The following is a 6000-nucleotide window of genomic DNA, read 5'->3' on the forward strand; positions in this document are numbered from 1 at the left end:
TTCCTTCCACCAGGTATAAAATGAAAAAGTATACAAAGGAAGCTAAGTTTTCCAAATTATTCTTCTTTCCTCCATTCATTCTTGTTCTTTTACAAGCCAAACGTAAATAAAATCACACACCAAAATTATAGTTTGATCAACAACAGTCAGTGAAGAACATACCGAACTGACAAGCCCTGTCTAGACCGAAGGCAACAAATTTTCTTAAGGAATTTAAATAAACTGCGCTTCAGTAAAGACAGAAATGCTTTATATTTTAATACATGAACAGTATGAACTTTTGATTTTATATGCAGTTTACCTGACATACCCCGTCGTCCCCCACCCCCAAAATATCCTGCGTCTATTCACTTTATGAGCTTGCACATAGTAGTAAACTGTCGAACTCAAACCAGGAATAATTCTAATCTGTTGTTGGACCTCAGAGAGCTACTTGTGTGATCTTCTTTAAATGAACGCAATGTTTTCTCCTCACTCAACACCTGCCAACACTCCTTTGCAAGCCTCTTTTAGAACAATCATTACTATTAGTATCAACTTTACCCCACATCCCCAACCTTGGTGCTGCTAGTTCTCATCCCCAAATACCCTGCTGGAGCTTGAAGCCTATCCATAGGTTCACTCTTCGCAATGTCCAGGGTCCGGCGAGAAACGACATCGTCCCCTCCGTCCGGGTACGAACGCCAGCCAACTCCCGCCCCCCACCCCGAGCCACTCCCTCTCCCCTCGGCCTCCCGGGGCGTCCGTGGAGGGTGCCAACGCGCCAGGCCCAGAGCAGATCTCCAGCAGCCCCGTAGTACCCGGTGTCCGCCGCAGCTCCAGGCGGAGCCAAGACCCCGGAACACTCGCAGTCGCGTACACGCCCACCACCCCGGGCACGGGGAGTGCCGGAACGACCCCGGGGCTGCCCCCTACTCCCTGGCCCAGACAGGTGCCGGGCCTCCTCGCGGGCACTTACCGGTGGCCGCTGCTCTCCGTAAGCCGCCGCTGCTGCCTCGCCCTCACGTCCGCCGCCTGCTCCTGCGGGGGGTCCGGGCCGGCGCCGCTTCCCCGCCCGAACCCCCTCGGGTGCGCACCGCGCAGGGCCCAGATCCGGTGCAAGCTGCCGCCGCCCCCTTCCCTCCTTCCTCCTCCCTCAGTGCGTCCCTCCCACCGAGGCCGGCCTTGTATTTCCTGGATCCGGTCTCCGTGAGAGCTTGGCAAATGAACCGGCGGCTTCAGGGTTCCCTCCGGGCGCCGTCTCTCGCCAGGCACAAAGATGGCGCGGCCGGGGACTGCCGAGGGCGATCTCGCGATGCTTCCTTGCAGAAACAGAAGGGCGGGGTCGCGCAGGAAAGCTGGCTTCGGGGCAAAAGCTCTCCCATAGCGTAAGTAGGCAGTACCGATTACGTGGGAAGTTGCCGCGTCTGCGCGGTGGCGGGCGACTACGCATGCTCAGAAAGGCTCTTGAGGTGTGACCCGGTTCTCCGGGTTTTACCTGTTTCCTCTACAGATGCGGGGCAGAGAAGTAATAGGTGGAGGAACTGGGAATGAAACCTGGGAAGAGGCCTGATAGGACCCAGAGGCGAAGTTAAGAAGAGTCCCTTTCAGGCTGGTGCTGGTATCTCTGAGGAAGGCAAAAGAGTCTGTGTCTGCTAGTGTGGAGAGCCACTCATTTTGGGAGCTGGATGTGGTCGAAAAGGGGGCCATTCACTCCTGTCACACACCCCACACAGTGGAGCCCCTCATGTCAAACATTCGTAGAAAATCTACCTCAGGTTGAGGGTTTCGCACCAAGCAGAGCTGTCCTAGCCAACCTACAAACCCATGAGTGCTCGTTGTATGGCCCGTGCCTTTATGGCTTTAAATTTTTTCTTACACGGCAAAAGCAGACTACTACGGCAGTTCTGCTCCACAAAGTAAGCGGAAGGTTAGTCTCCTGTCTTCTCGCCTGTTCTAGTTTGCCAATGCTGCTGGAATGCAAAACACCAGAGATGGATTGGCTTTTAGAAAAGGGGGTTTATTTGGTTACACAGTTACAGTCTTAAGGCCATAAAGTGTCCAAGGTAACACATCAGCAATTGGGTACCTTCACTGGAGGATGGCCAATGGTGTCCGGAAAACCTCTTAGCTGGGAAGGCATGTGGCTGGCATCTGCTCCAAAGTTCTGGTTTCAAAATGGCTTTCTCTCAGGACGTTCCTCTCTAGGCTGCAGTTCCTCAGAAACGTCACTCTTAGTTGCACTTGGGGTATTTGTCCTCTCTCAGCTTCTCCAGAGCAAGAGCGCTTTCAATGGCTGTCTTCAAACTTTCTCTCATCTGCAGCTCCTGTGCTTTCTTCAAAGTGTCCCTCTTGGCTGTAGCTCCTCTTCAAAACATCACTCACAGCTGCACTGAGTTCTTTCTCTTTGAGTCAGCTCATTTATATGGCTCCACTGATCAAGGCCCACCCTGAATGGGTGGGGCCACGCCTCCATGGAAATATCCCATCAGTTATCATCTACAGTTGGGTGGGGCGCATCTCCATGCAAACAACCTAATCCAAACGTTCCAACTTAATCCCCACTATTATGTCTGCCCCACAAGAATGCATCAAAGAATATGGCTTTTTCTGGGGGACATAATACATTCAAACCGGCACATCGCCTACAATCTCTATAGTGTTGTCCTAGTCTACATGGTCCAGAATGGCTCGGCACCATATCATATTCCAGTCATCAGGAAGGGGAAGGCTTAGCCCTTTCCTTTAAGGCTACAACCCAGAAATTGTTGTCATCCCTTCTGTGTACACCCAGAACTTGGTCACATGACTGCATCTACCTGCAGGAGAGACTGGGAAAAGTGATTTTATTCTAGCAGTCCTCTACCAAGCTAAAAATTCTATGACTTTGGAAAAGGGTAGAGGCTTTAGGGGACAGTCCCATCAAAGAATAAAACTTCAGAACTTGATTTAAATTGATATCTTCTCTTGTCTTCCAGGTGGAGCCTGCCACCAGTAAGACTCTTGGAGTTCAGGAAGGGGTGTAACTCTTCTCTTTCTGTTCCTTAGGCTTCTGCTTCTCCTCCCCTATCTTAGTAACCACAGTTTCTTTTCCTCCAGGGATGAATGCGGTGGGAATGGAGGTGGGAAAGTTATTGCTCTACTAGTACTGTCATAAGATGGCTTTATCTGCCCTGAATATGGCTGATTTCTAGTATTGGCTCTTTCTTGGTTTCTTTTGTGGGTTCTTCATAATAGGCATCCACTGGGAAGATTCAACAGCACATCCCAAGACACAAATTATGCTCTTTCCTCTATCTGGCCACTTTCTCCTCAGCCCCTGATCTCTTTCACTTTTTTTCTTTTTAACTATGTATTTAACTATTTATTTGAAATACTTTCAAACTTACAGGACACTTACAAAAATAATACAGACCCATTCGAGAGAACTCCAACAACCGCTACCACACCCAAATTGCACAAATCCATCACTTTTTTTTTTTTTAAATTCATTTTTATTGAGTATATTCACATATCATGCAGTCATACAAAGCGTACATTCATTTGTTAACAGTACCATTATATAGTTGTGCATTCATCACCAAAATTAATTTTTGAACATCTTCATTACCACACACAAAAAAATAATGAGAATAAAAATTAAAGTGAAAAAGAACAATTAAAGTAAAAAAAAAACACTGGGTGCCTTTTTTCTTTCCCCCTCATTTTTCTACTCATCCATCCATACACTGGATGAAGGGGAGTGTGGTCCATATGGCTTTCCCAGTAACCCTCATAAGCTACATTTTTATACAATCATCTTCAAGATTCATGAGTTCTGGGTTGTAGTGTGATAGTTTCAGGTATTTACTGCTAGCTATTCCAATTCATTAGAACCTAAAAAGGGTTGTCTTTATTGCATGTAAGATGCCCACCAGAGTGACGTCTCAGCTCCTTTAGGAATCTCTCTGCCACTGAAGCTTATTTCATTTCCTTTCACATCCCCCTTTTGGTCAAGAAGAACAACATAGGTTTTTAATCTATTCTTTGAGTCCCTGTAGTTGTATGCGAAGTGTGATGTGGGTGTTTATATATATTGTGTATTTTCCCTCAATCAGAGTCCACAGATCAGTTTCACAAGGGGATCACTGGCATATAAGGGAAAGAATTACCAGCACACAAATTAAGTAACTTGCCTAAAGTCCACTGTGGGGCTGGGATTTAAGCTCAGGGTATCTGACTCCAGTGGTATTAAAGGAGAAAAAGGTTCAAATGGCATATACATAGAACTATTCACAGTGCTGATCTCTGGAGGGGTGATGATAAGAGCACCACAATAATTTTTTTTTTTTAAATGAAGATGTGTTACTTTTTTTTTTTTTAATCTTCATTTTATTGAGATATATTCACGTACCACGCAGTCATACAAAACAAATCGTACTTTCGATTGTTTACAGTACCATTACATAGTTGTACATTCATCACCTAAATCAATCCCTGACACCTTCATTAGCACACACACAAAAACAACAAGAATAACAACTAGAGTGAAAAAGAGCAATTGAAGCAAAAAAGAACACTGGGTACCCTTGTCTGTTTGCCTCCCCCCTCTGTTTTTCTACTCATCCATCCATAAACTAGACAAAGTGGAGTGTGGTCCTTATGGCTTTCCCAATCCCATTGTCACCCCTAATAAGCTACATTTTTTATACAACTGTCTTCGAGATTCATGGGTTCTGGGTTGTAGTTTGATAGTTTCAGGTATCCACCACCAGCTACCCCAATTCTTTAGAACCTGAAAAGGGTTGTCTAAAGTGTACATAAGAGTGCCCACCAGAGTGACCTCTCGGCTCCTTTTGGAATCTCTCTGCCACTGAAGCTTATTTCATTTCCTTTCACATCCCCCTTTTGGTCAAGAAGATGTTCTCCGTCCCACGATGCCGGGTCTACATTCCTCCCTGGGAGTCATATTCCACGGTGCCAGGGAGATTCACTCCCCTGGGTGTCTGATCCCACGTAGGGGGGAGGGCAGTGATTTCACCTTTCAAGTTGGCTTAGCCAGAGAGAGAGGGCCACATCTGAGCAACAAAGAGGCATTCGGGAGGAGGCTCTTAGGCACAACCATAGGGAGGCCTAGCCTCTCCTTTGCAGCAATCGTCTTCCCAAGGGTAAAACTTATGGTAGAGGGCACAACCCATCAAACCACCAGTCCCCTATGTCTGTGGTCATGTTAGCAACCATGGAGGTGGGGTAGGCGAATACCCTTGCATTCTCCACAGACTCCTCAAGGGGGCACTACATCTTTTTTTTCCTTGTTTTTCTTTTTTTTTTTTTTTTTAACTTTCCCTTCTTTTTTAAATCAACTGTATGAAAAAAAAATTAAAAAGAAAACAAACATACAATAAAAGAACATTTCAAAGAGACCATAACAAGGGAGTAAGAAAAAGACAACTAACCTAAGATAACTGCTTAACTTCCAACATGTTCCTACTTTACCCCAAGAAAGTTACATAATATAGCAACATTTCTGTGAACTTGTTCCTACTATATCCATCAGAAATTCACAGACCATAGTCATTCCTGGGCATCCCCAGAACGTTAAATAGCTTATCTGTTCTTCTTGGATTATTGTTCCCCCTTCCTTAATTGCTCTCTATTGCTAGTTCCCCTACATTCTACATTATAAACCATTTGTTTTACATTTTTCAAAGTTCACATTAGTGGTAGCATATAATATTTCTCTTTCTGTGCCTGGCTTATTTCGCTCAGCATTATGTCTTCAAGGTTCATCCATGTTGTCATATGTTTCACGAGATCGTTCCTTCTTACTGCCGCGTAGTATTCCATCGTGTGTATATACCACATTTTATTTATCCACTCATCTGTTGAAGGACATTTGGGTTGTTTCCATCTCTTGGCAATTGTGAATAATGCTGCTATGAACATTGGCGTGCAGATATCTGTTCGTGTCACTGCTTTCCGATCTTCCGGGTATATACTGAGAAGTGCAATCGCTGGGTCGAATGTTAACTCTATATCTAG

General features: G+C 45.5%; 1 protein-coding gene across 2 annotated transcripts in view; it reads right to left on the reverse strand.

The window, feature by feature from the left end:
* Window positions 1-1113, reverse strand: part of TAB3 (TGF-beta activated kinase 1 (MAP3K7) binding protein 3) — a 101837-nt gene extending 100724 nt beyond the window's left edge. Inside the window, exon 1 of one of the 2 annotated variants that reach the window (XM_037821630.1) lies at window positions 959-1113. The gene's annotated coding sequence lies outside the window, so the exon portion shown is untranslated. Of the gene's footprint in view, window positions 1-543; window positions 614-958 lie in introns of those variants that run through there. The other variant, XM_037821631.1, reaches the window with a different exon arrangement.
* Window positions 1114-6000: the final 4887 nt, after the last annotated feature.

The sequence above is a fragment of the Choloepus didactylus genome, chromosome X (genome assembly GCF_015220235.1).
Source record: "Choloepus didactylus isolate mChoDid1 chromosome X, mChoDid1.pri, whole genome shotgun sequence".
NCBI classification, from domain to species: domain Eukaryota; kingdom Metazoa; phylum Chordata; class Mammalia; order Pilosa; family Megalonychidae; genus Choloepus; species Choloepus didactylus.